This window comes from Ambystoma mexicanum, chromosome 4q (assembly GCF_040938575.1).
Source record: "Ambystoma mexicanum isolate Mex_15411 chromosome 4q, UKY_AmexF1_1, whole genome shotgun sequence".
In the NCBI taxonomy this organism is placed as follows: domain Eukaryota; kingdom Metazoa; phylum Chordata; class Amphibia; order Caudata; family Ambystomatidae; genus Ambystoma; species Ambystoma mexicanum.
Genome location: NC_090928.1, coordinates 377,897,017 through 377,919,628, shown reverse-complemented (window position 1 = coordinate 377,919,628; position 22,612 = coordinate 377,897,017). Strand labels below are relative to the sequence as shown.

The window sequence follows — 22,612 nt, the reverse complement described above, 5'->3', positions numbered from 1 at the left end:
GACCACCGGTCCATTAATCCTCTCTCTAGGGATGTCAACTCACTAAATTGGATACAAATAAGTTGAGGCATAACTACGTATAACTACTCGGCTACAAGAAAACGGAGAACATTAAGTAAGTTGAAGTATATGTTCCCCGGTTTAGTATCACAACTGTCTCCATTTAAATCTAATAATCAGATCCCAATACAAACAATTAATCACGTAATATCGTCATATATTTCTTTTCTCTACTTGTCTCTCTCACCAGGAAGTCAATGTGTCTGAATATGTGTACCTAAGATTACATATGAATAAGAGGAAGACTATTTCTTTTGGATATAATTTACACTTATTAGCCGATACCCCTGAAGAACCGCTACACCTTTTGCGGGGAAACACGTGTCGGGTTCAGGCGAAAGAAGTCCTAATTTGAAAATATAGTACAGGTATAATTGAATGAGTTAAATTCAATGAAGCAAAAAACCTGTTTATTGGAAGCCAAATATGAAAATAAATGAACTCTAAACGTTATTGAATGACTTTAATTCAATTAAATTAATTACGGGGCTAAAATAAACCAGTTTAAGCATACTCTAAAATGGAATCATTTCTTGTGTAATAAACATCAATTCTTCATTATAACATCGGAAAGAGAAAGCACAAGTTAACTATAGGTCTGATTTATTTATTCTCTCATCATGAGCAGCTGGAGCACATCAACTGACTTGAGATGATGTCCATCTGGCTTGCTCTCGAGGCCTTTCTCCCCATGGTCAGCAGCAAATCGGTCTGCATCCAAACAGACAGCTCCACCTGCATGTATTACATCAACAAGCAGGCTGTTACCAGGTCCCCGCCTCTCTGCAGGCTTTCGATTGACATCTGGGAGTGGGCACTGTCGAAGGGCATTCACTTGTCAGCGGTCCACCTTCCTGGGGAATCCAACCTGGAGGCGGTCAGGCACAGCAGGCTGGAGATGGACAATTACGAGTGGCAGTTGAACGAAGAAGTCCTCCAGGGGATCTTCAGCAGGTGGGGCCACCCTCAGGTGGACCTCTTTGCCACCAGTGCAGTGCCAACAGAAGAGGCGCCCTGTTTGTATCCTGGCTGGGGAAGGGCAGAGGCTTGTAGAGCGATGCATTCTGTGGAACAGGAATGCGTACACGTTTCCCCCGCACTCTCCTAGTTTACAAGGTCATCTGCAGGGTCTGGGAGTCTCGGAGCCTTTGGCTCATCCTGACAGCACCATGGTGGCCCGCAAGACCCTAGTTCTCAGAACTCCTCCGTCTGTAGGTTCAGCCCCCTAGTACACCTCACAGTACACCCACCAGGGTGGCACAGTGGTTCACCCTGCTCCCCCAGAAGTTAGCCCTCACAGCTTGGTTCCTGAGCAGGTTTCCCTGAGGCATCTCCACCTGTCGCAGGATAGCCTGGCTATCATACAAGGTGCCAGAAGTGACTCCACCAGGAGTCAATACAGGAGCAAGTGGACCAGGTTTCATCACTGGGCAAAAACAAATTAGATTGATCCACTAACATCATTGCTGGACGATGTCCTGTATTTTTCAGCGCATCTGGCTAATTCAGGTGTGCAGTTAGACACATGCCGTACGTATCAGGCGTCCATAGGGGCCTACAAGAACTCGGATGACACTATCTTTTCATCCTCCAATACGGTGGTTAGGAGACAACTGGCGGGTCTAACCAGGTTATATACGCCTGTCAAACGTCCACATCCAGTCTGGGACCTTAACGTGGTGCTCGGCACCCTGGCGCACAAACCATTCGAGGCTATGGCTTCTGCGGATATCAGGCTGGTTACCATTAAGACGGCCCTGCTGGTGGGACTTACATCGGCATGCTGTATCGGTGAAATTCAGGCCCTGGTGGCTTTAGAGCCCTATATAACATTTCACTGTGATAAGGTGGTGCTTAGACCCAAAGGATGAGGCTCAGAAGTTATTGCACTGTCTGTATTTTGACGTCCTCTAAGATTCTATCTGGACAGGACTAAGAGCTTCCGTAAATCGGACTTGCTGTTCATCACATTTGGAGGATTAAAACCAGGCTATCAAGAATCCAAGGCTTCCCTAGCAAGGTGGATGGTTATGGCCATCAAGAAGGCATATGAAGGACAGTGCAAGCCTTTGCCTGCAAACTTTCACGCCGATACCATCAGAGCCATGGCTGTGGCTTTCCAAAGACGCATCCCATGGCAGACGATCAGCAAGGCGGCTACGTGTGCTACCCGCTCTGCCTTTTGCAAGCACTACTGCTTGGATGCCAGCTCCAGGTCTGATGCTGCATTTGGCCAGGCAGTTATGAAGAACTTGTTCTCTTAGAGGGTCAACTCTCCTCCCTGGCTGCATTCAGTTGTAATCGTTCATACAGTATGGAGGAAAGGGGACAGGACGTAGGAGTAAGTATAAGTTACTCACTGTAGTGACTAACGTACTCCTAGTCCATAGTCCCCTTTCCTCCATACGTCCCACCATCCTCCCCCTTAAACCTGTCTCATTAGGCAATTGTACAATTGTCGACGCGTCAAAGGGGACTGAGGTGGTGCCGGGGGGCGGAGTCAGGGGAGCGCATGCTCCCTGGGCTGCGCCCCCGTGCGCATCTAAATTTAAAGGGTAAAACCATTTTTTCTGGTGAAAAATGTTCCCTTTCCCGTCCCTAGCAAGGGACGTCCATACGATATGGAGGAAAGTGATCTATGGACTAGGAGTACGTTAGCCATGATGGTGAGTAATTTATAATTTATCAAATATAATTAAAGAGTCTTACCGGTACTGACAACAAAGTGGAGCAAAAAAGTTTATAGAGCCCAACAGAGTAGCCGTTGTCCCCCGGGAACTTACCACTTGATCTTGTTTGCCACCTCTTCAGCAGTGATCAGGGCCTCCAGACTCTCCACAACCTCCCCTGATAGTCTTGGGATCTCGAAGGCATCTAAATAAGCCTTAACCACCTCTAGTTGTCTATCACACTCAGACCAGTATAACATGTCATAAAATCTCTTAAAGGCCTCTTGTAGACCATTCTCTCTATATTTGATCTCTCCCAAAGGCGTATGGATTGTGGCTACCCTCCTCGGAGCACACTGTACTCTCAATCTCTGTTCTATCCGCCGTTTCCTCCTTTTCATATTATGTTTGTTTCAAGAACGTAAGCGTCCATTCCGTATCATGCACCAATAGGGCCCTCAATTCAGCTTTCAGGAGCCAGAGTTCACATGTCCTAGCAGGGTTAACATAACACATTTTTGGACCTCGTGGCTGCGATTTACTTATCTTGTCCCTCAGGAAGAATTCTTTACTTTTCCTCTTTCTTACGGAATGAGGCTATACTTATCAGGTCACCCCGGACGGTAGCCTTAAACCTATCCCATAGGACCTGTAAACTATCCATACCATTGTCATTGAATTCAAAACATTTGTCTATCTTTAACAGCAGCTCCGACCCCACCTCCCTATACTTCAAGTGAAAGTCCTTACATGTCCATTGACTCTTCAAGCCCTTCTCCTCCCCAATATCAATTTGAGCATTCACCACATCATGGTCTGACCACAGGAGCACTCAAAGCTCATCTCCTCTGATTCGGTGAACCGATGTACCGTCTACGGTCAATGCACAAGAACAAGTCATGTGCTGCCGAGTAGTAGGCAAAAGGCAGGTTAGGTATGAGAAGTGACTCACCAACATCTTGAACACCCATAATATTGTTGAGCTCCTGAAATTTCCTTGAAACTCTCTTCTTGTCCGTAGGGAGTTGTTCTGGCCAGTTATGATATGATATGATTGGTTATTAATAACGCGCTTAATACCTAGAGGTTTCTAAGTGCAGACCCGGGGATCGAACCTGTGGTGCTCCGTGTCGTATTGCTTCCAAGGTGAGCACGTTGCCCCTGAGCTATCCTCCCGAGATGGCTGTCCATGAAATAACAAAAAATAAAAAAAAGAATTAGAAATGAGCGAGATTTATTTGATAGAAAAAACAAAATTCTGTTTGGGTTTTACACTTTTTTAAAATAATGTGAGGGGGGGGATCTGTTGTGTAGTGCCTGTCTGTGAAGTGCCTTGTGTTTGTGTGGTTGGGTAAAGGAGGTAGGTGTGTTGTGTAGTGCCTGTATGTGATGTGATGTAGATGTCATGTGGAGTGTTGATGAGTGAGTGTTCTGTGAATGTTCTGTGTGAGGGTTCTCAGTGGTGGCAGTTACATTTGACCTGGGTGATGGGAGCCATTTGTTATGGTTGTACTCTAGGAGTTGAGGTAGCTTTTGGTGAAACTCTAGCAGCCATGTGTTTTAGAGGGAGGTAGCGCCTCTGCTCTATAGAGTGGTTAAGTTTTTTTTTTTTTTTAGGTGTAGGAGGCTTTGCAAGAGGTAGCGACTCCGCTTGTGGTATAGTGTGTTCTTCTCGTCACTACGGACAGGTTGTATCTGGAGATAATAGTGGGGTGCATGGCTGAGGATGCCTGGTAATGGCCCATTGCGATGGAGTGCGGTGGCGTCCTAGGAGATGAGACATTGGTTTTTCATGTTCTTTGTGGTCTGGTGGTATGTGCTCTGTCTTCCAAGTCGATTTTTGGTTTTGTGTGAGTGGCAGTGATGATGTGTTTACACAGTGTGTGTGTCGCCCTCTGGTGTGATGTTCTGGTTGGTTTTGGGGGGTTTTGAGGCCTGAGTGTGCTCAAGAGTGGTAGTCTAGAGGCACACTGGAGTTTCAGGGTGGCAGCCTGCAGACCTGCAGGATTAGAGGCGGGGGCGGGTGGAAGGTGGTGATGATGTTTTGTGGTGGTGTCAGAATGTAGTTGCGTGTGCCTTGTATCTGGGCAGGTTTGGTCCTGCGGTGAGAGCCCAGTGTCTGTCTGTGGCGGGAACAGACAGAGGGAGTACTTTTGATTTGTGAGGGGTTTTCAGAAGGATGTAGGTTGTTTTGGTTTGTGGTCCCCGATGGTGGGGAACTTGCCGTGGAAATGTTGGTCTGATTGTGGCGTGTCATGTTTCTATGTGTTTGGTAAAGGAGGGAGGTGTGTTGTGTAGTGCCTGGATGTGATGGGATGTAGATGGGGATGTCATGTGGAGTGTTGATGAGTGAGTGTTGGAATGTTCTGTGTGAGGGTTCTCAGTGGTGGCAGTTACATCTGGCCTGCCTGGGTGATGGGAGCCGGTGTTGTCCTACCTATTGTCCTATATGTCTTATACTTGTAACAGAAACTAAGAAGCATGAAATAAACTTACATGAAGTAATCCTAATCAGCCTGGAAAATGCTTCATTTCAAGATCCTCTCCACTTTATCCTACCTTAACTTAAACCCTTACCTCACCTATTTTGTAAATAAAATATACAAAAATCCTGCAACAATACTTCTTCCTTTTTCTTCTAATTCGGTCATTTCTACGGATACCCTTCTGGCCTAGAGGTTGACCTATCTCTCCTAGGGTCCAGCACCATATTAAAGTCCCCACATATCAGCAATGTCCCCTCAACAAACAGCTGAAGCCTATAACTAACCTCCTCCCAGAACGGAAGTTGACCCTGTTAAGGACAATAAACCAACCCTGCCGTAACTTTCACCCCATCAATGGAATGATTCAAAAAGAGGTAATGTCCAACCTGATTCACCAATGTCTTGTAAACCCTGAAATTGCAGCTTCCACCAATTAGTATGGTCACCCCTTTTTTCTTGTGGATCTCTGATGCGAAGTAAGCCCTCACCACACCACCAGCCCTCATAGCAGCTCCTTAACCCTAAGCGAATGGGTCGCGCTTAGTCACAGCTCATCAAATTGTAATCTTCTACAATTTGATGAGCTGCTTGATGAATTGCAATCTGCTTGGCTCAGTATCTTCATTTTCTCTGCCTAGTAGTCACTGCGGACCAGGACCGATCTTGGGATATTTCCCCGTCCTCCTATGTGCTCTGTCAGTAGTCACTGCGAGCCCTCCTTCCTCCTTGAACAACAGCCCAAGGACTTCTCTCACAATGCCCTCCAAGACCCTGGACGATTTTCTGTCCCACTCGGGGCGAACAAATGTATGCAGATGATTATCTCTGCCCATTTTCAAAATTGTCCATGTGAAGCTTCATCTTCAGCTTCTCAAGAGTCGAAATACAGACATTTAGCTGGGTTTTCAAGACATCCACTGACATCTGAGCAGTTGTCAGGCCAGCTACCCTTTCCTCCATTTGCTTCATCTTATCTGTTCCATCCAGCCTTGCTCCCAGATCTGCGCGTATGTTATGTTATTTTATACTTGTAAGGCACACTGCAACCCAGTGGTATCCTGGTGCTGTTGTTGAAATCACAGCAGAAACAGAGGAAGATTCAACGCAGAACCAACCAGTACCCATTATTCAGGATAAGAGGTTTTCGGGGCTTTCCAAAACTTAAAATGGTTTTCAATTTATCTCAAAGATAGGAGGGTATTCCAAAGAGTAGGGGATGCCATCAAAAAATCTCTGCCATCTATAGTCGTCTTCTGATAGCAAGGAACACAAAGAAGGTAAAGATTGGCAGAACAAAGAATCCTAGTAGGCCTACACTGGGTCATTTTATCACATATCTTATGTGAGAAGAGCTCTGTCGATAAAGGGCTCCATTTGTTAAACAGAGGGCTTTGAATTTGTTCTGAGACTCAACTGGAAGCCAGTGGAGTCTATGCAGTAGAAGTGAGATATGGGCAAACTTGGTTAACCCCGCCACTAGCCTGCCAGTTGAATTTGTGAAGCTTATAGCCTATTAATAGGATAGGCTGCGCTAGCAATGTCGTATAATCCCCAAGCCAGATGAAGCGACCACTGGTCCGTTGAGAGCATCCGGAATATATAGTATGAACTTTTTTTTTCTTCCAAATGTTTTTTATTAATCATTTTAAAGACATACATTTCCCAGATTCAACATCAACAGATCGACCACATTACTGCACCTTTTAACATTAGCAGTTAGGTGACACCCGAGGAACTTTTTAACCACCCCCAACCCTCCTTGGCCCCCACCCTCCCCCCACCCCACCTTTGGGAACTAGACAGACATTGGCGATAAGTCTTATTGTACTGCTGTTATCCGGCGGTGTGGTAAGTGTCTCATGCTTGTTTCTGGGCTATTTGTAGGCTTCGAGGAAGGACGCCCGTTCCATTTCTTTACTTGGAGTGATGTCGTGGATGGCTCCTGTAATGTTCTCCATTTCATAGAGTTCCTTGGCCTTGCGGGCACAGGTAGCCTCTGATGGGAGGTCGTGGGATTTCCAGTTTATGGTGATGCAGAGTCTCGCTGCCAGAAGAAGAAAGCAAGTCATGTGGGGGACTCTGATCTAGCGGCCCTCTTGTTCTTCGAGACCAAACACCACCAGCCTGGGGTCATTCTGCCGGGAGATTCCTTTGATTTTTCTAATCCATTTTAGGACTTCTTTCCAGAACACTCGTATTTTGGGGTACTCCCACCACATATGCCAATATTCTGCTTGGGACCCACATCCCCTCCAGCATTGGGGCTGGATTGCTCAAACATTTTTGATAGTCTCTTGGGGTCGTAGTGCCATCTGTGCAGTAATTTTATTCTGTGAAGTTTGTATTGTGCCGAAATTGATGTATTTTGCGACGACTTACACATTTGCGTCCATAATTCATCTCTCATCAGGAGGCCCAGGTTCATCTCCCATCTCATTCTGAGGTTGTTGATTCCAGTCTCTAGTTCACCTATCGGGGATCTATACAGCTGCGAGATGAGGCCCTTGGTTGAGATTGATTCACTGATTGTTTTCTCGAAGAGAGTAAGATCCATTTGGAGCTTTGCCTTCCATTTAGCGGATAGCAGCACTCCTTTTAGCTGCAGGAACATGAATACTCCCAATAAGCCTACTTGCAGGCCTGCTTCCAAGACCTGGATTGATATGGACCCGCTGGGCTTGCTGATTTGGCCAGCCCTCTCCAGGCCTGCTTCGTACCATGTTTGGTAGTGGTTTGGGTCATGTGTATCGTTTCTGATGGGGGCCCAGATACAGCTCATGGGAGACGGCCATGTTGTGAGCCCTCTCATTTCTCATTTGTTCCACCATATTTTCAGGAGCGGACCCATTGCAAAGTGATCGGTTGCACTTGAGGGGAATGTACTTTTGGGGGCCCATAGCCTCTCTCCAAGCGTTACAGGTTGGATTAAGTGGTTTTCAATAGTAACCCAATGCTTCTGCGTGTCCCTTCTCAGATGTGGCACGAGGGCGCAGAATTGCACAGCTCGATAGTATGTGTATGGATCCGGTAGGCCCATTCCTCCTTCCTCTTTTGGCTGGATTAGGGTGCTGTAGGCAATACGCTGCTTCTCCTGCCATAAGAATCTTAAGAGTTTTGCCTTTCCATCCAGGAAGTGGTTTCGAGGGATGGCAATAGGGAGCATCTGGTAGTGGTTTAGGATATTTGGCAGCATGTTAGGGAGAATTCTCTTTTTATGGCTAATTTCCCTTACCTATAGAGTCCCCCAGCAGCTTTGCTGGATTTGAAGGGTTTGTTTTTTTCTCCTGCTAAGAGCGAGACCCTTTTTCCCATTCTTAGGCATATTTGCTATCTGTGTTCTAGGCTAATTTGTGTATTTAATGTCTACGGGGTTTATCTCACCCTCATAGGAACCATCTTTATACACATGTGTTACACAGCACCCTCAGCGCAGTGACACAGGGGTGTCGTAGCGACCCCCAAACATAGACTCCATACCCTGGGACTGACTTCTGTCTCCCAGGGCATGTAAAGTCCCCATTGTCTTTCCTAGTCAATTTTTATGTACTAAACCAGTACAACCCATCTTACTATGGAGGTACTGGGAAGAATTAATAGTTTTTACCTGGTGTTCATTTTCGAGAGGGTACCGTACAGTCCCTCTCTCAAATGTTTCTGGCTGGTGGCAGTGGTTACTACCGTAAATATTCGACCGCAAAGATTTCCCTATGGGATTTTCCCATTGTTCGAGGCTACCACATTTTCTGACAGCCTCTAACATATCGCCGGTTTATTTGAAAATTAACTTTACTCTGGTAGGTTTTATTTGCCAGAGCTTGAATATAACTTCTTTCTCGTGTCTTTTTCTAAACTCCTAACCCAGGTCGGGGATCCTTTGTTCGTCCTTTTGGCGGGCTTCTGCCAAGAAGCCCTCCTTTCGGCGCCACTGAGTCTGGGGTGGGTCCATTGTGTGGGAGGGGGAGTAGGACCCCTGGACAGGGTTGCCTCAGCAACCCATGTCGCACTCTGTCCTGATAGGCTGGAGGGTCTCCCGCCAAGATGACCACTCCACTGTGTGAGTGACAGCTAGGCTATATGAATGGGGATCTTTTTGCATAAAAGCAGGGTCCTGAGGACTGGAAGAGCAAGACGTTGTCACTGGAACTGAGGAACCGAAGAGAAGAGAAGCCAAAGACATCTGCAACGACTGAACCACCGGTGAAGCCCTGCTGCAGCCTCTCACCACTTTCCTCCACGCGACGAGAGGAGATCTTCATCTGAAAGAGCCTTCTCCCTTTAGCTGGTGGGGCCAACCAGTTTGCTAATCGCCTTCCTGGACCTTCCTTGGTCGAATCGCCAGTGCCCTGCACTTGGAGGCGGGATAGCCAGGTAGCCATCCACCCGGGCCGCGATTTAAAGGAGCGTACCTTTTATTTTGTCTGGCAGCACAGCGACTGGTTTCATCCCTGGGTAGTGCAGTAACTTGAACCATCCTCCACGACGAGAGCCTCTCTTCCTCTGCTGGATCCCCCAAACTGCAAGAACTACCAGGAACAACCGCCACCGCAGGAGCCACTTCTTCATATTAAAGTACATTGTTCCGCCAGGCCGCCTTTTCCGCGTGGTAGTGCTAAAGGTGTTTTAAATCCTTTACCTACTTGTTGGGTTGGCTGCCCCCATCTTCTAAACATTGTCTTTCACCTTCTGCATCCACCTTTCCGAATCGTTAACCAAAGACTGGACTGCAGCTACAAGAACATTTTGCTCCTGGCCCCTTTGCCCTGTACCACTGACTCTGGCACAGGCCTATTGACTCTGGCTACATTTGTTAGAATTGCCTCCTTTAGATTGCTTCTCAACTAGAACTGTGTTGGTGCACCTACTTCTTACAGCTACCTTTTCCTTCCCACTTTTAAAACTTGTGAAGTGCCATTTTGCTCGGTTTTCATTTAAGTATTCTCGATACTAAAGTATTGCCTTGCCTAAACTTGTTCACAAACTTATGGGAAGTGTTGCTATGGTGTGTAAGAAGATATTCCTGTATAACTTGTGCTTTCCCTCCCTTGTGAAAAATTGCTAGAGTGCCATTTGTTTTTGGTTTTCACTGTGCCGTTTTGCTCAGTTTTCACTCTTGCTCAAACTTGTCTACAATTTAACTAGGGAGTTGTGTATACTTTTCTGGACTGATTTTAACTTGCTTTATTAACTGTGATTACTGTGTTGAACTAGAAGTGTGTAAATTAAATATATATATTATTTTTAATACAAAGCTTTGGTCAGTGTTTCCTTGTTCCATAGCACTGTAGTCCTATTGTGTAAACCCTGAATACTGCTCATCTCCCTCTTGAGATAAGTCTGACTGCTTAGCCACAGCTACCAACTAAATCTTTGTGGTACAGGCTGATACCAAAGGGGATTTATTGCTCATACCTGTAGTCTTAATCTTCTGTAGTGCTCCCTAAGGGAACTGCACAGGATTCTGCCTAACACAGCACTACCATCTTTATGGCATTCAGTCGACCGAGCCATGACACTGTGAGTTTGCCTCATCTGTCGAGATCCTTTGAGATTTCCTGCATCAGCGGGGGAAGGTTGGCATCCTATAGGTCTTCCGTCCTCTTTGTGATGTTAATCCCCAAGTATCTCAAGTGGCTATGTGCAATCGGTATTCCACATGCAGGGTTGTTATCGGCATGTGTGGATGGGTACCTTATGTGGGAAGAGAGTGGATTTTTCTGCGTTGACTTTTAATCCCGTCCATTTGCCAAATTCTTTTATTGTCTGCAGGACTACTGGTATGGTTGGGACGGGGGCTTTGAGATAAAGCAGTATGTCGTCGGCAAACATGGCCGTTTGTATTCCTTATCCCCCACCTCTATTCCCTTTATTGAGTTCTATTTTCTAATCACGTTACCCAGGGGTTCGATCGACGGGGCGTAAAGGAGAGGCAAAAGGGGGCACCCTTGTCTGGTACCTCTGGTCATGCAGAATTCTTCAAAGAGGTTGTTATTCACCGCCACTCTGCCATTGGGCTGTTTGTAGATGGCCTGTATCCCCCTTATGAATAGGTCTCCGAATCCCATATTTCTTAGTATCGCCCATAGGAAGCCCCACTTGACCCGATCGAAGGCATTTCAGAGTCCATGCTGTGGAGAGCATATTCTCCCTCCTCTGGAGTGCTCCATGATGTTGAGTGTTTTTCGCATTGACATCCGCCCCTTGCTTTCCCTTTATGAAGCCCACCTGGTCCGGGTGTATCAGGCGGGGCATTAAGTCTCCCAGGCGGGAGGCTACGACTCTTGCATACACCTTGGGATCGGTATTGAGTAATAAAATCGGACGGTAGGACTTGCAGGATTCAGGGTCCTTTTCTGCCTTTGGGATGACCACTATGTGAGCCACTGAGAATGATGGGGGCGCCTGGCCTGACTCACGCATTTTATTGAACAGCTTTTCCAATTGCGGGGAAAGGATTTTCAGCAAAGTGTTTGTAGAAGCCCATCGTATAGCCATCCTCGCCAGGGGCCCCTCCTGCTGGGAGCCTTCTGATTGCCGCTTTCACTTTGTCAGGGGTTAAGGGTGCTTCCAGACTTTCTTGTTAGGGACCCGTTAAGTGGGTTAGCCCTGCTCTCTTGATTTACTCCTCCATTTCCTTTTCCGCCCTTTTCCGCTCTGTCCCCCTCTGAGGTGTACACATTTGTACACATTTGTGTAGAAGTTTACAAACTGGGCCGCAATGTCCTGCGGGGTCTGAGCCTAACCTCCCCCCTCTGTTTTTATCTTTTCCACCCATCTCTCCGCTCTTTGGGCTCTCAATCTAGTGGCTAACATTTTGGCGGCCTTGTTGCCTTTCGTAAAACTTCTGTTTTAGCAGTGTCAGTTTCCTCAGAACGTCTCCCTTACCCAGTGCTTTAAGCTCAGCTGTCTTTTGCTGGATAGATTCTAGGTGTTCCTCCCGGTAAGTTCCTAGGTCGTGCATCATTCCCTCCAGCGCCGAGATCTCTTTTCGTAGTTTATCTTCCTTTCCCTTTTTCGCTTGGCTCGTTGCCTCATGAGGCTTCCAGACCAATTTTCCCCGCTTCCCACAGTGTTGCCATACCCACTTCCCCGTTGTTGTTTGTTTGGAAGTATTCACATATTGCCTTGTTGAGCTCTTGTGAGTAGAGTTTGTCTTTCCACAAGTATTCGTTGCAACGCCACTTGGGTTCTCGTCGACTGAGCCCTTCGACATCTAGTATTGCCGTGACCATATCATGGTCGGACCAGCTAACCGGGAGGATATCACTGTGCTTGATTCTGGGGCCAGTGTCCCTGGTGACCAACAAGTAGTCGTTTCTGGTGTATGTCCCGTGGACACTGGATCTGAATGTGTATCCCTTTTTATCTGGGTTGGATAATCTCCAGACATCCACTAGACCCCCTTCTACCGGGCACGTAAGGAATGTACTACCAGCGTGCCCTGAGGTGTCTCTATTTAGGACACGTGTAGCTTGCCTATGTACCTGGGGGTCTGCCCATGTGTTACAGTCCCCCCCTTATCACTAATAGCCCCTTGGTATTTGCACGTATGGTGGAGAGGGCGCTCTCGAAGAATTCTGCATGACTTTGGTTGGGCGTGTACACCCCAATTTGTGGCCCCCAAGATTAGATTAATAAAATAGGTTGTTTTAGCTTCTTTAATCGCTCTATCATAGTTAAGGCGACAGGCTTTCAAATGAGGTTCATCCAACAGTAAATGGTCTGTCCACCACTTGTGTTCGGTTGGCTTATACACAGTCTTCAGGGAGCGCAAATGGGCAGTGTACCAGGGGGCTGAGAGTCTTAAAGGCTTTTTGTTGGGAGAATTCTCATTTATGGCTAATTTCCCTTACCTAGTGAGTCCCTCAGCAGCTTTGCTGGATTGCTGGGGTTTATTTTTTTCCACCTGGTAAGAGTGGGAACCTTTTTCCCACTCTTACATGTGTTTTGCCATGTGTACTTCTACTTTTTGTGTGATCTTGGGCTCTGGAGCCACCACTACATGAGCCCCACTTTCTTTGTGTGTTACACAGCACCTTCAGTGCAGTGACACAGGGTTGTCTCTGAGACTTCCCACTGACTCAAGTTTTCTGGGGCTGACTACTGTCCCCCAGAAACAGGTAAAGTTACCATTAACTGTATGTAGTCACTTAAACTACAGACCCAGTACACCCCATCTTACAATGGAGTATTGGAAAGGCTCAACTCTGATTATCCCTTTTTGTCTGTACCGCCTGGAGCCTTGTTTCGCTCCTTTAACATTAAAACTTGGCTGGTGGCAGTGGTCTCTACCCTAACTTTTCTACCGCGATTATAGTATATAAACGTGTTACTGTTTTAGGCTATTGTATTAGCCTCGAACATAAACCCACTTGACCAAATACATTTTATTTTGGCTCCGGTCGGGTTTAGTCGCCATTTGTTTTTAACAACATCCTTCTCGTGTTTTACTTTTCGCGCCAAACCAGGTTTGCCTTCTTTGTTCGCCGTCCTTTGGCGGGCTTCTGCAAAGAAGCCCTCCTTTGACATCTGGGTTTCTAGGTGGGCTGAATTTGAGGGAGGGGTTTAGTAACCCCCTGCACAGGGTCTCCTTGGAGACCCAAGTCGCACTTTGTGTCCATTGGCTGAGATGGTTGTCCGGGCTGGACAACCCCCCTGCTGTGTGATTGACAGCCAGGCTGTGTGAATGGGGGATTTTGCCATAAAAAGCAGGACTCTTGGGCTGGAAGTCAGTCGCCACTGGAACTGCAAGGACCGAAGAGAAGCGGAGAAGAAGACGGCTGTTGCAACTCCCGAATCCCAGTGAAGCCCTGCTACAGCCCTGAGCTATCTACCCTTCAACGACAGAGAAGATCCAGCCCAGAGTCGTCTTCCCTTGAGCCTGGTGGGATTAACCAGCTCACCTTCTACAGCCAGAGAATCGTCTTCTGGGTCGAAATGGCTGCATGAAGCTGTAGTGGTCCGGATAGCCATCAGAAGAGCCCTCTCCTGTTTTAAAGGAGCACACCTTTTATTCCCCGTTGCTTTGCTGCTGCTGGCCTCATCCCTGGGTAGTGCAGATCGCTCCAGACGTCGCCCTTCTTGTCCCCACGACTGAAGCTCCAGGAACCATGAGTCTGCAGGAACTACCAGGAACAACTGCCGTAGCACCAGCTTTCTTCATTCGAATAAGGTACTGTGTTCATTTGGTCGTTCTCTCCGTCCGACCTTGAGGAATCGGGGTGAACGCTTTTCCTTTCCGAAGGCTTGTCCTTTCTTCATTCCCACTTATAACTTTTGCCTCCCTTTGACAATATCCAGTACTCCTGGCAAAGTTAATCTTGAACTGTTATAACTGTGTTAAAACCTCGACAACAGAGCCCTGCTCCATTTGACACTGGAGTAGGCCTATTGACTTTATCTGTCTCTTAGAACACGTCCCCTGATTCTCCAGCATGGGGTCTGGCATGGATTCACATGCTCATGAATATTCCCCGTGGTCAGGCTTCGAATCCTCGGTAAAGAAAAAATCAGTTTCAGTTTTGTTTCTGAACTGTCTTTCTTAGTAGTAACCAATCGCTGGTCTCTGGGTCATACTGCCCCCAGCCAATTACTGCCCTCTCCCTAAGCCCCTCCCCTGGCAGCCATCCTCAGATTTTTACCGCACATTCAAGTGTTGGGAGTCCTCGTGCTATAGCTCTTGAGCTTTTACTGCGCTTTGTGATTTTTCAAAGAGTTTAGTCTCATTTTTTCGGTCAATCGAGCCTCAAGCTCCACCGTTTCTACTTCCGATCAACGGGGACCCCTGTCAGAATTTTCTACGCCCCTCAAGGGCGAAGTTCTCATCGAGTTACGCTTCTTGGAGGATTCCAGAAGACCTTGAGGCCTACCCCGTGGACATGGCCCAGGACAAAGGAAACTCCACGCCCGGATCCAAGCTGTTCAGAAACTGCCCTGGATGCAGATTGCAGAATGTCTTCAAGGAGGACGAGCATTCTAGATGCCTCTACTGCCTGAACGAAGACAAAACGTACATGGAGAAGGACTGTGCGTTTTGCAAGACCATGTCGGAACGGACCATGAGGGATCGGCGTGTCCGCCTCACCAACTGGCTGGAAGGAAAGAGCCCAGCAGGTGAGAAGAAGAGGTCCGAGCAGTCTTCTAAGTCCTTTGAGGGCGCTCCGGCGACAGGGGCCCAACAAAAGGCTAAGCACCGCGAGTCCGCGGGCACCGGGAGTGCTGAAGGGTCGGGCTCCTCAGCTGCCAGGCAGGGCGAGCTTTCACCGACTCCATCAACCACGAGCCAACGCTGTGGCTCGGGGAAGAGGAAATCGGAGAACCCGGGTAAGCTTCTGGAGAAGCCCCAGTCAATCCCGACAGAAACAGCCGAGGGGGAGCGACCCTCCCCCCAAGGTGAAGGCCTCAAGCGCACCTAAAGTCGTGAAGGCCTTGATTCACCCAGCTAAGGCCTCTATCGAGGGAGTCGTGGCGGCCCTGGCGAAGCCTGTGGAGGCTACCCCAGTGGAGGCGACCTCGGCCCCAGAGTTTCCCTGCCACCGCGGAGGGAATCCTCTTTTCAGCCGATCGATAAGACCCCCGTCAGAACCCCGGTGGAAAAAGAGTGGGGGGGACCGGTGGCCATCACGGACACGGATTCAGTTTCTGAGGAGGAGCTGGCTGGGGTCGTGAAGGTCCTCACCAAGAAGTTCGAGGAGGTCCGGTCCCACGGGAGGGATCCCGACGAGGCGGACGAAGAGAGCGACGGTGGTGCCGACGAGGTTCCCGTGGAGGCGGAGGATTCCACTCCCCAACCCTGGCGCCTGTCGCAGCCGGTGCCCGAGCCTCAGGACAACTCGGGAGCCATCTTGATGGCGATCGAGGCCTTAAGTACGGAGATAAGGACCAGGTTGCCCTTACCGCCAACAGACGATCTAGCGAAACCTGGCCCGTCGAGGAGCCCTCCAAGCAAGTGGAGAAGAGTTCATCCCCCCCCGCGCTTCCAGCCTTCGCGGCCCTCACAGCCTTCATCCCCTTCCCCGGATCCTAGGGAGGACACAGGAACGGAGACGGCCACGACGGGGACGGATGACGATGGTGGTGAGGATGGGATGGACCTTCCATCACCCCAACCCCCTCGGTCCTCCCCGCCCGACGAAATTGGCTCCTTCCACGCCATGATTGCCAGGGCATCCAAGCTCTTCGCGCTCTGCCCCGAGGAACAGAAGGTTTCCTCCATCAACGGCGTGAGACCAAAAGGAAGATGGTCCTCTCGGTCCCATTGCTTGATGACATCTGGGACGAGGGGCTTTTGCTCCTGAAGAACCCGTCCACGACTCCTGCCAAGAGAGACCGGTACGAGAAGAAGTACCGGGTCCCTGATTCCACCCCTCTGTGCCTTAGGGCTCAGCCGACCCCGGATTCAGTCGTCTCGTTGGCGGCCAAGAAGAAGGCGGCAGGGACTACGGCTTCGTCTTCCACCTCCCCCACCCGACGGCAAGGGGAAGAAACTGGACGCCATGTGGCGGCGGGTCATCTCATCGGCGGCGACGACGATTAAAGCGGCCATCGACTTAGCAATTGTGGCCCGTTACGACAGGGAGCTTTGGTTTAAGGTAGCTCCTCTGCTGGACTTCCTCCCGGACGACAAGAGGGTGGCGGCCCTAAAGATACTGCAGGAGGGCGAGGTGGCGTCGGACCAAGCCATAACAATAGCCACGGACATTGCTGACACCGGCTTCTGCCAGTTGGGCAACAGTGTTTGTTATCGACGGCGCGGTTGGCTCAAGGCGACCGATTTCCGCCAGGATGTGCAGACCAGAGTCTTGGACATGCCCTTCGACGGGAATAACCTATTTGGCAAGACTGTGGACGAGTTGCTGCAGGCCATCAAGACCGACACAGAGACGGCCCGGGCTTTGGGGGTTTTGCAGCAATGACAGCCGCCCTTTCGGAACTCCGGAGGCAAGCAAGGTGCCTCCAAAGGATTCGGCGGCATCTCCTCGACGTACCTCCAGGCGGCCCGCTCCTCGTCGCAGGAGGCCTACAGAGGACGCGGCAAGTCAGGAGGATCTTGTCGCAAAGGAGGCCAAGGCTGCTGCCATGCAGGACTGACCCGGCCGTAGCGTCGGGCCCCCAACGGAGCACCCCGGTGGGAGGCTGGCTGGCAAAGTTTGTCAGCGTGTGGGAGTCCATCTCCACTGACCGATGGGTGCTGGATGCTCTGGCCCGCGGGCACACTTTAGAGTTTCTAAAGAAGTGCCCCCGCATTCCACCCGTGGCCAGGAAGGAAAACCACGTCCCCCAACTGCTGCTGGAAGTAAGGGCGATGCTGAACAAAGGAGCAATCGAGCTCGTCCCAAAGAAGCTCCAGGGCTCCGGAGTGTACTCGCGTTACTTCCTCGTAAGAAAGAAGACCGGCGGTTGGCGACCCATCCTGGACCTTCATCGTTTAAACAAGTACATCAAGGCCCAGAAGTTCCAGATGGTTACCCTCCAGCACGTGCTGGGGCAGCTGGAGGAGGGCGACTTCCTATCGTCGCTGGACTTGGAGGATGCCTACTTTCACATCCCCATTCTAAAAGGACATTGAAAGTTTCTCATATTCGTAGTCTAAGGACGGCACTACCAATTCAAGGCCCTGCCCTTCGGATTGAAGTCGGCGCCCAGGGTATTTACCAAGTGCCTAGTACCAGTGGAGGCGCGACTGCACCTGCAGGGGATGCACGTCTACCCCTACCTGGACGATTGGCTCATCCGAGCAAAGACAAGGGAACTCGCCGTTGGGCACACAGCGAAGACCGTCCAACTGCTCACGGATCTGGGATTCTCCATCAACTTTGCCAAATCCCACCTGGTTCCCTCACAGGTCGCACTGTTTCTGGGAGCCAAGCTCGACACGGTGGCGTGACTGGCCTCCCCGTCGGAGGAAAGGACGAAGGCCATCATGGGCAAGGTGCAGCGGCTGTTGGCCATGGATGTGGCCAGGGTGAGGTCCATCATCCACCATCTCGGCATGATGTCCTCGTGCATGTACCTAGTGCGCCTGTGCAGACTGCGGATGCGGCCACTGCAAGAGTTCCTCGACGCCCGGTGGATGCAAGCGGCAGGCAGCTTTGAAGACAGGATCCCGCTCAACGAGGCCTTCCGCCAAGCAATCCGGTGGTGTGAGCGCCTGCGCACATCTAGTGGCGGGAGCAGACTTTCAGATCCCGGCACATCAGGAGACGGTGACAACGGATGCCTCCCTGGAGGGGTGGGGAGCGCACACCAGTGATCTCCATGCAAGAGGCCTTTGGCTCCCGGAGGAGAGGTCACTACATATCAACATCCTGGAGCTCCGAGCCATGTTCTAGGCTCTCAGATCGTTCCTCCCGTCCCTCAAGGACAAGGTGGTGAGGATCTTCACCGACAACACCACCACAACGTTCTACATCCGGAAGCAGGGAGGCACCAGATCCCCAGCCCTATCCAAGCAGGCCCAGGATCTGTGGCACTGGGCCTTCGCCCAGAGGATGTTTCTGGTTCCCTTCCACCTGGCAGGAATAAAGAACACCATCGCAGACTCGCTCAGCAGGGAGCTGCGCTCGTGCCACGCATGGGAGCTGTGGCAAGATCAAGTGGATCGGTTATTCCAACGATGGGGCAGTCCCCAGATCGACCTATTCGCGACGGAGGCAAACTCAAGTGCCAGAGTTTTTCCAGCAGGTTTCCCCAGCTGGGGAGCATGGGCGATGCCTTCTCATTCCCCTTGGACGGCCTGTTCATGTACGCGTTCCCGCCGTTGCGACTCATCAACCTACTCAAGAGGTCACGGTGCAGGATGATCCTTGTCGCACCGGCGTGGCCGAGGCAGATCTGGTTCCCGGACCTTCTGGACTTGTCAACGTCCCCCCCAGTCAAGCTGTCGATGGACGCGGATCTTCTCTCCAGAGAAGGAGGCGCCAGCCTCCATCACTACCCAGGGTCGCTGAACTTTTAGGCCTGGCTTCTGCAGTACTAGAGTTTGGAGGGTACGATATCCCGGCGGACTGCAAGGAGGTTCTTGCAAAGGCCATGGCGTCCTCAACTCTGAAGTGCTAGGGACATAAGTGGAAGAGGTTCCTTGTCCGGTGCGGCGCACAGAAGATTAACCCTCTGTGGATTACGCCCCCTCAAGTGCTGCCTTACCTGTTGTCGTTGGCCAAGGCGGGGCTGGCCCATGCCTCCATCAAAATCCATCTGGCGGCTATCTCCCGCTACACCAGAACTCTGGGGCGCTCATCTCTGTGGTCCCATCGCCTGGTGAAGGAGTTCATGAAGGGACTGTTCCGATCATTCCAGTCCCGGCGTGATAGCTCAACGTGGTGCTGACCAGGCTCATGGGGCCACCTTTCGAGCCTCTGCATTCTGCACTGTTGAAGTTCCTGTCGTGGAAAAGAGCGTTTCTTGCGGCCATCACCTCCGCACGACGAGTGGGAGAGATCCAGGCCCTCTCTTGTAAACCCCCATACCTGACTTTCCACGAGACGAGGGTGGTGCTGTGACTTTCCACGAGACGAGGGTGGTGCTGAGGACGCACCCCTCCTTCATGCCAAGGTGCCGTCGGACTTCCATCTCACCAAGCCCTTGGTGTTACCTGTTTTCTTCCCGTCGCCTTCCTCGCCGGCCGAGAGGACTTTGCACTCGCTGGATGTAGCTAGAGCGCCGAAGTTCTACGTGAACTGCACGAAGAATTTTCGGAAGACATCACAGCTGTTTGTGAACTTTGGACCTGTGAACCAAGGGAAGGCCCTCTCGAAGGCTTCCATTTCCAGATGGCTCTCCGGCTGCATCATGCACTGTCACCGGTTGGCAAATAGACCGTTGCCCGGCTGTCCGAGAGCCCATTCAACCAGAGCGATCGCTGCTACCACGGCGTTCCTATCTGGTGAGCCCCTGCTGGACATCTGCAGGGCTGCTATGTGGTGGTCGACGCACACCTTCACGAGATTCTACTGCGTCGACCGGGATTCCAGGGAGGAGTCCAGAGTCGGCCAGGCAGTGCTGCGCAACCTGTTCGCCTGAAGGTGAGCCTGGTGAGGAGGTAAGAGATGAGTCTTGCCACCTCCCGTGGTTGTGAATGTGTGTACTGCAATGTATTCTTGTATTCATGAGCATGTGAATCCATGCCAGACCCCATGCTGGAGAAGGAACAAGTTATTTACCTGTAATTGTTGTTCTCCAGCATGGGTCTGGCATGGATTCACATGCAAATCCTCCCTCCTACCCCTCTGCGACTCTTCACTTGGTCCTACTGCCACTTTACGTGCTACCAAATCTGAGGATGGCTGCCAGGGGAGGGGCTTAGGGAGAGGGCAGTCATTGGCTGGGGGCAGTATGACCCAGAGACCAGTGATTGGTTACTACTAAGAAAGACAGTTCAGAAACGAAACTGTAACTGATTTTTTTCTTTACTGAGGATTCCCAGCCTGACGACGGGGAATATTCATGAGCATGTGAATCCATGCCAGACCCATGCTGGGGAAGAACAGTTGCAGGTAAGTAACTTGTTCCTTCTAGTGCCTTGACAAAAGTATTGCCTATGATTTTTATCCACTATTCCCTGGTTTTAATTCAATGTGTTAAGTGTGTTTGACTACAGTTACATTTCTTCCCGCGGGTACGCTTTTTTTTCGTAAAACCGAACTATCATTACTGTCAAAAAGTGATGGATTATTAACCCCCGTAACGTCTTTTGTTTCGCAACATCGGTCTGTCAAATCCCAATGTACTTACCTTGAATTGATCTGAACCAAAGGAATTGGTTGTGTGTGGTATAGTTAGAGTGTGGTTTTGTTTAATAGAAGTGAAGTGTTTTGTGAACAGATGGTTTAAAAATAAATGTACTTATATTTTTTTAACCAGAAACCTTGAGTCAGTGTTTTTTGGAGTGACAGCAATTGTAGTCTTTTGTGTAATCCCTATTACTGCTCATTTACACTTGAGATAAGTCTGGCTGCTCAGCCATTGCTACCACTTTACTGCGTAGTACAGGCTTGTACCAAAGGTGAAATTGTACTACCACTTGTGGACTTAATTGTCTGTAGTGTTCACTAAGGGTACTGCAGATGATTCTGCCCAACACTTTTTACCTAATTTCCAAAGCGCCAGCTCATCAACCACCACTGTGAATGCGTCCTGAAGTGCAACCAATGGGTTATAATCAGAAACCATACCCCTCAATTCCTCCAGAATCGCCACAATGGGCCTCATTACGACCCTGGCGCTAAGGGGTTAACGGCGCCGTAAAAGGCTGCGGCACCGTTAACCCCTTAGCGCCTAATTACGAGGTCCCTTTGCGGCTCCCGACCTTAACGGCTGGCCTTCCCCATTACCATTGAGCCCTATGGGGCAAAAATGGGAATGGGGAAGGGCCAATGGTGCATGGGGAATTACCACCCCGCCAACCTTGGAATGGGGTGGTAATTCCCCATTGCACCATGGCGGACTCGTTACAATACCGGCAGCAACCATGGTTCTAATAGCGCCATTGGTTACCGCCGGTGTTGTAATGAGGGCCAATGTCACTCTTTGTCGCCCCTGGGTCTCATTACACCTCGGACAAAGGTTGGGACTCCTCCATAACACCCCTGGGGCTTCCCTACCCCGGTTGCCTTTTAAAGTTGTTGGAGAGCCCCCTTCCAACTCATCTGAGCCTCCCTCTCCCTGTTATAAAAAATCTCTTAGAAAAACACATGGCAAACACATGGCAGAAGCAGCCACCTAATCCTCCACAACTCCAGCAGAGACACCCGATCACCAAACTGTCTTGAAAGCCTGTCCTAGGGGTCAGCCAGCTCCTGTATCTTTCCTTGTGGCCTCCCCATGTGTCAGCCGGTGCTCACTCTTCTCCACCAATCATCATGGCCCGTACCTGCTGGTGTCTGTGCACATAAAGGAGGCAGGACACACAGGGTAGTTGTACCAGCCACATCCCACTGGGTCTACTCTCCATTCACCCAGCCACTGTCTGATTACACCACAGGAGGGTTGTGGCACCCCTGGTAGGTTGCTGCAGGAGTCACTGTCGACTCAATGGAGTCCCTGGTCTCGTCCTGTGTGGTAAGGCCTCTCCACCAAAAGGGGCCACAAACCTCTCTGTTCCATCAGCTGGATTCACAAAACTTCTCCAGCCCGTGGAGGGGGAGTCCAGCACTCTGCCACCCTCGTGGGCATGCTGTTTTGGGCTCTCACCCTCACAAACCGCAGTGAAGGGGGAAGGCAACACAGAGCTTCACTGGGCTGCAGCCATCTTGTCCGCGCCCCATATTGGCACTTCTTAAGCCTGTGGCTGTGAAACAAGTTTTAAAGACCTTGAGAAGACCATAAAAGGAGGGTTATAGTCCCTTAGACCTGGGACTATAAGCTTACTGATATTTATATTGATGGGAGAGACCCAGCCTC

The 22,612-nt window shown here is 50.0% G+C and overlaps 1 protein-coding gene across 8 annotated transcripts in view; it reads left to right on the top strand.

The window, feature by feature from the left end:
• CEP170 (centrosomal protein 170) overlaps positions 1-22,612 on the top strand; it is a 1,733,932-nt gene that overhangs the window by 1,506,600 nt on the left and 204,720 nt on the right. The gene's annotated exons all lie outside the window — the stretch shown is intronic.